This window comes from Limulus polyphemus, unplaced genomic scaffold (genome assembly GCF_000517525.1).
Source record: "Limulus polyphemus unplaced genomic scaffold, Limulus_polyphemus-2.1.2 Scaffold561, whole genome shotgun sequence".
In the NCBI taxonomy this organism is placed as follows: domain Eukaryota; kingdom Metazoa; phylum Arthropoda; class Merostomata; order Xiphosura; family Limulidae; genus Limulus; species Limulus polyphemus.
In genome coordinates this window covers 117174-128778 of record NW_013666171.1, presented here as the reverse complement: position 1 = coordinate 128778, position 11605 = coordinate 117174, and the positions used below count along the sequence as shown (strand labels likewise).

General features: G+C 35.0%; 1 pseudogene; it reads right to left on the bottom strand.

Annotated features, from left to right (window-relative positions):
• The window catches only part of LOC106459118, a 31812-nt pseudogene that overhangs the window by 13421 nt on the left and 6786 nt on the right, over positions 1-11605 (bottom strand).

Sequence of the window (11605 nt, the reverse complement as noted above, 5' to 3'; positions counted from 1 at the left end):
ATATATATATATATATATATATATATATGCAGTTTCAGAGATGAATAATCCTAGACTAGCATTCCAAGATGAACTCAAAATTCATCTGGCTGGTTACAACTGCCAGGAAAGATCCTGTTCTTAGTGTTAAGAGTGGCTTGCTCTACATTCCACACTGACACCCCTGCCCTACTTCCAATCCATATTAATATAATTACACTGGTCTAAGATGAACTTCCCATATCAATGCTCCTCAGCATCTTAAAATTTGGGAAATAAGTGTTTTTCCACTCCACTAGAAGAGATCAGAAGAAAGGAACTTGCATAGTGGAGAACAGTGGAGATATATCTAGACCAGTGGTTCCCAACCTGGGGTATGCATAGGTAATACCATCTCATTAAACAAGTAAGGTTTTTAATACTGATGTTTGTTTTAATTGCACACTCATTTATATATGTCTTTTATTTGTTAGTGAAAAGTGGGGGAACAAGTTAATTATTAGTTAATAAAAACAGTTTGTTGGGTAGGTGAAATCTTGCAAAAACATGGGGTCCATGGGGGAAAAATGATAATAAAAGGGATCCTTGGTGGAGAAAAAGGTTGGGAACCACTGATCTAGCCCAAACAAGATTCATCTGATCTGCATAAGATCCTTCACTGAGAGACAGTGCAAAGCAGTACCATAAATAGGGACAGCAGAAACTGTTTTGTTGAGTGGTTGTTTAGTCACTCTTTTAATTTTTTTCTAACATAGCTTGGAAGATAATAAAAACTATATATACTACTGGAGCAGTCTGGCAGAAAAACCCCATCTCAACAGTGAGCACTGAGTATGGTAAAACAGACTTACCACTTTCTGTTGTCCTCTACTTAATGTGGATTTTGGAATAGAAAATTATTCCTTGTGTCTGTTTTTCTACTTCTTTTCTTACTTGAAGAAACCCTCTCTAAGTGTAATGCTAAAAGATAAAACATTTCAGATATTTATAGAATATATATATGTCTTTATATATATTCCTATAAGTAAAGATATTATCAATAAGATAGTTATCATTAAGGTGGCATATTATGAAATAAAGAGGTAACATGTTTTTTTCTCTCCCTGCTGATATTTAGTAAAATACTTTCTTATTGAATTATATTTTACTTTTTCAGTATCTTTGAATAAATGTGCAATGATTGAAATTCAAAAGAAAAAAAAACCTTGAACAGATTGCTTTTGATTATAACATAAAGCAGGAATACTAAACACTTTTGAAAAGCTAATGTAAAGTGTTTTTGCACTGACATGGTTAATGCTCATGCCTAAGTTTACAATTGCATGCTTTTTATAGTGAAAAGATTTTATAATTATTGAATACATTATACATCAAAATAAGAAATAACTGATAAAATGGCTTCTAAATCTTGTGATATTTGTATAATCCCTTTACCTGTCAATGGAGACTATGTAAAATGTTATGGAATTTGTAAGGGTTCACCTCATTATCGATGTATTGAATTGTCAAAGATGACATAAAGACATATGTCTAATGCCAAAAAATTGTCATACCTCTGACAAGATACCCATAAACGATCAGAACATTCTGGTTTATTCAATGACAGAAAACATAATTTGACAGCAAGCAACAATAGAAATCTAGTAAATGAAAATATTACTGAAACAATGAATTCATTAAAATCTACTGATTTTGTAGGTCAAGAGAAGATCTTAAAAACTCGAATAGATCTGGATGTGACTGAACATGATTTACACAATCCAATGGTACCTACTATGCTCCAAAATATAAACAAAAAATTAAACATGTTAGGTGAAATAAAAATGGATATAAATGAAATTAAAGATTCCATAAACTTTTTGTCAGCAAAGTATGATGAAATATCCTTAATACAAAACAAATATGCAGAAGATATCTAGCTACTGAAAAATGATGTGGAAAGATTGAAGTCTAATAATACTCAAAACAGTGATTTAACTTCTAAATTATTAATTCAAGTTAATGATCTGGAACAGTATGAATGAAAAATCTATATAAAGATACATGGAATAATACAAGATAATGAGGAACTGAAAGATATTCTACACAAAGTAGCTGAAGAGTTTAGTATGCCTGATTATAAAAAGTAAGAAATATCAATGGCTCATAGAATACCTCTCCATAATAGTAAAGAGATAGTGCCTATAATAGTTAAATTCAAGTGTTTTGGATAAAGAGAAGTTAGTTGGTTGGTTGGCATTTTATGGTGCAAAGCAACTAGGCTAGCTGACACCAAACAACCAGTAAAAACAGTGAAAGTAAAATTGGTATAAAATGTAAAAAGAAATCGAGTTAAACTAAAATATATCCAAATCTTAAATAAAAGATTATATAGAATTAAAAAGGCCAATGGCTCATGAAAATTAAAAATACAATCACGTTAGACAGTGCTACCATCCAACATCAAGGGTAAACCTGTAGAAAGTATATGTCAAAAATGGAGCTGCCACTCACAGTCATACCACAGTAAAATGTGAGCTATTGTGACTTGAGCGTCACAAAGGCTACACAGTGGTGGGTCAATACCAGATAAAAGAAAGCGATGAGTTAAAAACCTGTGCCCAATATGTAGCCTAGCCAGGACAACTTCCTCCTTCCGATACTTACGTAAATAAGATGGCCAAAGAGCAACAAAAGGTTTGATCTGGAAAAGCTTGTTATAACGTTGCTCACCCCAAATTGACTGCCAACTGGCCTGAAGCCACACCTTAAATACAGGACCAGAGTCCATATATGGGACAGGCACAGCCGTGATGGCACCAGAGTAGACAGACTTAGCTGCAGTGTCAGCGTGCTCATTCCCGCGATTATCCACATGGCCAGGTAACCAAAAAACTTGGACGGAAACAGAAGATAGAGAAAAATGGGCCAGTCATTGTCTATATGTAGTTGAGAACAGGATGAGAACTAATGTTAGGCAATTCCTAAGCCAGTAAAGAGCTAAGAGAATCAGTGTACCTAGTACAATCACTGTACTGCAGAGCTTTTACATGATCCTGGACAAGAGAAATGGCAAACACCTTGGCAATGAAAACTGAAACTTTAGAGGGGATCCTGCGAGCAGCTACCAAGCCACAGCAAACCATGACAGAGCCTACAGAGTCACCTGATTTCATACCATCCACGTAAATGAGAATAGAAGGATAATTCGAAATATTTTCAGTAAAGAGAAGACAGTACTTCCAATCAGAAGTATCTGCCTTCCTCAGATGATCGAAGGAAAGACACATCTGGAGATGGAAATAAGCCATGGCAAAATGGGCTGGTCATTAGAGATAGAAACTTCATCCAATGCCAGACACAATTCAGCCAGTTGTGCACAGATACGAAAGCCAAAAGAAGGAATTTCAGACTGTCTATTCTGAAAGAGCAAAGCCCACCAAGGAAGAAAGACACAACCCCAGGTGGGATGCTGTGGTAAGGATTGAAGCTTAGTAGTTAACAAGTAACTAGTAGAGAAAGTTGCAAAAAGCAGAGGTGAAGAGGAGGTTTGTGAGACTCAGTGTACAAACTCTGGATTGGAGAAGTGTGGAAAACCCCTGTGCAGAACCGAAGCCCCAGATGGTTAATAAGGTCCAGCATCTTCAAGGCTGAGGTCCTGGTAGAATCATAGACCAAAGACCCATAGTCCAGTTTGGATCGAATGAGGGCATAATAGATCTTGAGCAGAGAACATTGATTCCCTCCCCAACAGGTGGAAGAGAGGACACAAAGGATGTTCAGTGCCTTTGTACACTTGACGCATAGCTGCTTGATGTGTGGAATGAAAGTAAGCTTACAGTCAAAGATAAGCCCCAAGAACTTTGCCTCAAGGACCATAGGAAGAACAACATCACCAAAACAGAGCTTCTGATTGGGGTGTACACCCCGTTGGTGGCAAAAATGCATGCAAACAGTTTTGGAAAAAGAAAAGGTAAAACCATTTGCTGTGGTCCACTTCAACAATTGATTGAGGACAGTCTGAAGCTGCTGCTCGATAAACCTCATGTTCAATGACTGATGTTCTTTAAAAAAATGGGTGGATGGCCAAGCAACCCATATGAGTTGAGATCCTGCAAAATGCTGTACCTCCACATAGTGTCGTAAACCTTTTCAAGGTCAGAGAACACAGAAAAAAGATGTTCGCTCTTGAGGAAGGCTTCCCTGATTGAGGTTTCAAGTTGAATCAGGTGGTCCATGGTGGAGAGTTGTCGAAGGAACCCACACTGGGTAGGCGAGAGGAGGTTGTTTGATTCGAGGAACCAAACAAGACGAGCATTAACCATTCTCTCTAAGAACTTACAGAGACAGCTAGTCAAAGCAATTGGACAATAATTAGAAGGAATCTTGGGATCCTTCCAAGGTGTAGAGAAAGGGAGAACAATAGTCTGGTGCCAAGCATCAGGAAAAAACATTCTCCTGCCAGATCCGGTTAAAAAAAACCAGAACTGCAAGAGAGGCAGGAGAGAGATGGCGCAGCATCTCATAGTGAACATCATCTGGTCTGCCCAATGTACTGCCAGACTGATGAAGTGCAAGTTTAAGTTCCACCAGCGTAAAAGTGTGATTATCATCATAGAGACAATCAGTCTGAAAGAAAAGAGGTGATTGCTCTGCATAAGACTTGATGGCCAAGAAGGCGGGGGAAGAAACAGGAGTGCTAGATGCATGAGAAAAGTTCTCTTTGAGAGTATCGGCGATGCTCTGGCCATCAGCAAGTTCCTGGCCACTGGAGAGCAAGATGGAAAGGGGATGGGAAGCATACCTTCCACTGACCTTCCGAATCTTGTCCCATATGATTTCGGAACTGGTGGTAGAAGAGATGCTAGTCGTAAACTTAATCCAAGATTCCTTTTAGCTTTGTCATCAAACCTGCTGAGCATGAGCATGGGCCCACTGGAAAGCAATGTGGTTCAAAAGAGTGGGATACCTGCAAAAGGTATCCCAGTCCTGTTTTTGAGCCTTCCGTGCCTCCTGGCAGGTAGGACTTCACCACGGACAAGGATACTGTGGAAAATGTGTCGAGGTCTTGGGAACAGAGTGAGCAGCTGCCTGGACAATACAGTCAGTCACTGCTACCACACAGTCATCTATTGATAGCAGACAGATGGCAGGATCAAGTTCCGAGAGAAAGAGGTGAAAAGGGCCAGTTGGCCTGGTCCAACTTCCACCATGGCACTCAGGTTGGCTAGCTTCAAAATGATAGAAAAATGATCACTTCCCCGTGGGTCACTGTCAACCCTCCAAGAAAATTGGGAGAAAAGTGAAGGGGAACAGATAGAGAGATCAATGGCAGTAAAAGACTGACTAGGTGCATGAAAATAAGTATAAGATCCAGTACTGAAGAAAGAAAGATTGTGATCTGAGAGCATTCGCTCTATGGAACAACCCCTTCCAGAGGGGATTATGTACATCAAAGTCTCCCAGGGTTAAAAGTGGAGGTGGCAACCATTCAACAAGAGCATCAAGATCTCATTAATTGTAAGTCCCTCCAGGAGATAGGTAGAGAGAACAGATGGTAATGGTATGACTCAAGGAAACATGGATGTCTACAGCCTCCAAGGAAGTATTGAGAGACACAAACAAAGCAGGCATGTGCTGGTCGATCAGCAGTGCCACCCCTCCATGCACTCATTCATCACGCAACCTGTCATACCGGTATAAAGGTGACTGTATCAGTATGTTTCAGGAATGTTTCCTGTAAGGAAAGACACACAGGATGATAGGAATCGATCAAGGCCTTAATGTCATTCAGGTTAGAATGAAAACATCGACAGTTCCAATGTATCAAAGTGGCCATTTTTATTTAGGCAGAGAAGAAGTGGGTGGAGAACCCTTCTATTTATGACCAGGCCATTTCTCTTTACTAGAAGGAGGTCTATCAACCTCCATGGAATCTGCCCTTGTTTGAGTAGGTAGATCTCTGTCATTAGACTAAGATTCCAGCAACTGAGGGCATGAACAAATAATTGTTCTGCATCTCGGGGCCGAAGAAGATGGACTTGTGCAGACACTAAAGGCCAGGGCCAAAGAGGATGGACCCGGGCAGTCACTGGAAGGATTGATGGGGACAGAGATAGGCTTTTCAACTCTTTTATCCATTAAGGGCAAAAGACCCTTCACATTATGTGAAAAAGACTCTGACGGAGGCACGGAAAGATTCGTCTGCACTCCCACCATAGTAGTGGAGCATAGTGCAGTGGCATATGTCTAAGATGGAGTAGGGGACAATAACTTCTAAGACTCAGGGTAATAAATGTTGTTTACAGTCTTTAAAGGCTGTACCTCTTTCTCCTCCACCCACTTAGGGCAAGATCAATAACAAGAGGGGTGGGAACCACTACAATTAACACAGTGTGGGTCCAGTTTGCATTTGTAGGCATCGTGGTCTTTGCCACCACAATGAACACATGTCAAAGAACCACAAAAAGATGTCTTTGAATGACCGAATCACTGACACAGGAAACATCAGAGAGGGTTGGGAATATAAGGCTGTACCTTACAGTTCAGATAACATGCTTCGGCAGGTGAATGTGGTGATGTAAATGTCATAATGAGGTCTTTGGTAGGCAACATAATTCTTTCTTTAAAGAGTGGAGATACGTCACACTGCAAAAACTCCTTGGCTGGAAAACCAGCGAGAACCTCTGACTCAGGGATGTTCTTCAAATCCCTCTCAACAATAACTCCTCATCAGGAATTCAAACTAGCACGGGGAGTAACGTCAATGGGTACATCCCCAATTGCCTTCAAATTCAAGATGAGTTCACTGTATTTTGGTGTTGATGTTTCCACCAAGATGTCCCCAGAATGTAGCTTCTTAACTGACTTTGAAGAGCCGGCAAACCCCTCTAATCCCTTCTGAATAAAAAAAGGAGACATTTGCCAAAAGGTTTATCTGACAAGGAATGCTAGATCATAAAATAATGTACAGGTACAGAATGGTGTGGAGACTGCTGTTCAGAGTCTTCTAGGCATGGTCGTTTACCAATGAGCGGAGTTTTACGATTTTTTTTTTGAGCATTTGGGGGATGCATAATAAAAAGAGAAAAATTCAGTGCCTACTGACCCCACCCACCATGGAGTCCTGTGAGGGGATGTACTACAATGCCAAACAGTGACACTGCAGCAATACCAGGGTTTCATGAGCACTATACCCAAACACCAGCATCAGACACAATGTCCACAACACCTGTTGAGAATGCCCAAAACTGATACTCAGTTGACTCTAGCCCAAAAGTACAAACCGACTGACCCTGGGGGAGCCACCCCAAGGCCACACATCTACAGGAAGTCAAGGCCAAAGTAGTGTGTTGCAATGCCCCAGACACCACTCAACCACCAGAATCCTCTCCTCCCTTTCATGGGTTGCACACGTACAGCAAGTATGTGGGTGGATGTTCAGATCTCAGAGGAGGTAACTGAAAATACAGAACCTTCCCTGGGAGGTTCCCTCACCCTGTACAGGAATCCACCTTGAGAGGAAATGGTTGAAATATAAGAAGAAAGTGGTTAAACAAAAATCAATTCCAACAGAATATGGGTGAAGGCAGAATTTATATAAATGAAAATCTAACAGCTGCTAATAAAGAACTGTTTTGGAAGGCAAGAACATTATTGAAAGAAAAACAATATAAATTTGTTTGGACAAAAACGATAATGTGTTTGTAAGGAAATCAGAAACTGAGAATGTAATAAAATTTAAATTGAATTGTAATTTTGAAAATTTGTAATTTAATTTGTTGTAATCTGTGGATGTTAATCTAAGAAATAGTGAACATACTGATATAAATTGTAAAAAAGTAGAAACTATAAATGATGTTATACATAAAGTAGAACATATTGAAGGTGATATTTTGAATTTTTTACATATTAATAATATTCACAATAAATGGGATCATTTTTGTGCAGTTGCTGATGAAGTTTTGATATTGTTAGATGTATTAATAATCATAGAAACATTTCTAAAAGAACATGAAATCCAAAATTATAATTTGGAAAGTTATGAACAAATTTATAAATGTAGAAGTAATAAAGGAGAAGGAATTTCGATTTTTTATAAAAAAACATTTATCTATAGAATAAATTAAATTTGGAAGATGCAGAAATATTATCATTTATTGTCGAGGTAAATGATTATAAGGTTTTAATAATTCAAATTTACTGACCTCCAAATTACAATTCTATTATTTAATTTTAAATTTGAAAAAATTGCTAAATTAATTCAAAAACTATAAGCATATAGTATATCTTGGTGATATATATATCAATATTAAAGAAAAAATAATGAAAATAGTAATCTGGTCAATATCTATCAAAACTTGTTACAATTGTTAAAAGTGGAAAGTTAGTTAAATATTGTTTAGATCATGTGCATACAAAACTTACAGGTGTAAATGTAAAAAGGTATGTGATCAAGAAAAAATATCAGATCATAGGATGATCTTGGTTAACTTAAAAAACAGATTAAAGACAGCAAAACAAATTATGAAAAAGAGCATAGAAAATGTTTTAGTGATAAAAAAATTCAAATAAATAGTTTTATAAATGATATAATCAGCTATAATTGTGAAGAGTTCTTAAGGTTAAAAGATCCTGAGATAATGTATAAAAAAATGGTTTGTGTGCTAAATAAAATTGCATTAAAAATACATTTGAGATTACAATAAGAAAGAGGAATACATAACATAAACCTTGGATAGATTCTGGTATTTTGGTGTTAAAAGAAAAAGATAAATGTCAGAAGAATGAAACAAATGAAGCAGCTTACAAAGCAAAGAGAATATCTGTAATGTGTTTTATAAGAAAAACAAAAAAGAATTATTATACGGCAAAATTTTCCGGCATTCAGAGTAAATGAAAGAAACTTGGAAATGCATTAATGAATTAGTAAATAATCATGTTAGTGATGAATCACTTGAAGAAAAGATAAAGCAAAATTTAATCAGTACAAATATAAGTACTATAGATTTAGTAAATAATTTTAATAAAGAGTTTATAAATAAGATAAATACTATAAAAGTAACCATAACAACAAAAATAATAATAATTATGTCACAAACAGAAAAGTGAGTGTAATCTCACATACTAGTACAATTTATTTCCCTCCAATAACAGAAGAAGAGATTATTAATATAATAAATTTAATGGAGATTAACAAAGGACCAGGAATTGATGATATGCAATTAAGATACATAAAACCATGTATTAATGTATTCGCAAAGGTTATAACATGCTTATTAAATTTAATTTATGAAGAAGGGAAAATACCTGATCAACATAAATTATCAATGATAAAACCTATCAACAAATCAAGACAAAAAAAAGATTTCAATAATTATAGATCAATATTCATTTTATGTGTGATTGAAAAAATAATGGAAAGGTATGTATACAACAAAATGTTGGATTTTATTGAAAAAAATAAGATTATAAACAAGTGTAAATAAGGATTTATTAAAAATAAAAGTACCACATTATTATTAGAAAACTTTTCAAATGATGTAAATTTACAATTAGATAAAAATAAAAAGGTACTTGTATTATTTCTCAATTTAAGTAGAGCTTTTGATACATTAACTCATAAAATACTGCTGGATAAACTATACGTGATGGGCATAAGGGAAAGTTACATAACTGGTTCATTAAATATTTGAGTAATAGGGTTACAATAACAAAAATAATGAGTGACCCAATACCTATAAAGTATGGTGTTCCACAAGGTTCTATTTTAGGTCCACTACTATTTAATTTATATGTTAAATGATATTGTAAATATAGGTTTAAAAGAGGAAAATATACCAATATGCAGATGATACAGCTTTAACTGTAACTCATGTTGATGTGAAAGTTGGCAAATTAATTTTACAATTTGATTTTAATAAGTTAAGGTATTGGCTTAATATGAATGAAATATATATGAATACTGATAAAACAAGAACTATGATAATCTACTCACTATATATATAAATATTATTAACAAAATATTTTACAGATTCATGATCAAAGATGTAGTAATAAATAAACATTTATTTGTAGATAATAAGCAGTATTCTAATTGTAAATGTACAAATATAGAAAATGTTAATACTAAGACATACTTAGCGCTAGTTATAGATGATGTTTTCAGTTGGTCTAAACATATAAATATGATCTGCAATAAATCAAGACCTATTATAGCAAAATTAAGGAGGATACAGATATTTTACCAATTAATGTAAAAAAATAATTTATGTATCTTAAGCAGAATCTGTTATACATTATGGATTGACAATATATGATTCAACAAGTAACATTCACTTAAAAAATTAATATGATTCAAAAAAGAATGTTTAAGATGATAATCTTAACCCGATGACTACTGGTACTAACTTTCTTAGTAGGCAATGCAAGTATGCATTTGTGAATTGAAAAAATGATAGAGAACTTATCTTTTAATGGATTTCTTATTTTATTTTTATAAATAGTAGCATAACATTCAATTATTTGTACAAAATTGTATTCTTTAATGAAGTTTAAAGAGGAATTTAATGAAAAAATTCCTAAAATACGTTTTAGATTGTAAATAAGCACCCTCTGAGAAGAAATGTGTTTTTCACAAATTTTTTTAAGATATTTCCTTTCACCTCAGCACTAATTCAGCCATCTATGATTGGTATCTAAACCTTTTTCTAGTCTATTTTATTTATAAAACTGCGTCTGGGTGTGTTAAACCTCAGTTGTAAAACTTTTAGCCAATCCTAGTCGAAAGTGTCAATTTCAGTACCAATTATTCCAATTGCTGTATCTCCCATTTGACAAATCATAGGATGATAAGGAAAGCACATGATGAAATATTGTTCTCTGAATTTTACAATATGAATGTGGGTGGTGCTTATTATAGTAACTGCCATTTTATGTAGAGGTTGTATTTAGTACTGGCTAATAGGGCTTTTCTATAAGCGTTAGGAAAGTTGCTTCTGGAAAAAACTGCATGGGATATACGCGACTTTTATTTTTCTTGTATAGTAGCGTAAGTCATGCTGCATGGTATATCTGTTTATATTAATCATTACATTGAAAAATTAACTCAAAATAGATATATTTTTTAGGAAAGAAGTTGATCCACGAATGTTAGGGTTAAGAGCTATCGAGTGACGAGTGCAAAGTCTTTACATGAATTAGACTTAGGACTTTCAACTGAAAGAGTTTGTGATTTTTTATATTCTTTTGAATTTAAATTTGTAGTTTTAAGCTCAATAATTTAGCATAATTTTATATTTAGTTCATAATAATAATAATAATATGATTCAGTATATAGAATGAAAAACTTGTGTGATTTGTACGTAATACTATTAGTACCACAAAAGAATTTTACATTTTTCCTTCTTACAATCTTTGCTTTGTAGTAAGACCCACACTTCTGTTGTTATTGCGTTATAATTAAAACAGTCTAACTGATATATGTATAGTTTATTCTGATATTTTGCAAATGGTTCAAACTCAGTAGTGACATCAATAAAACCCATATGTTGGTTGTGAAACAGGCTAAATACATTCATCACAATAATACAGGAAAGCTATGACACAGTTGGGGGTCTCAATACATTCCAACATAAATCTTGCCTGT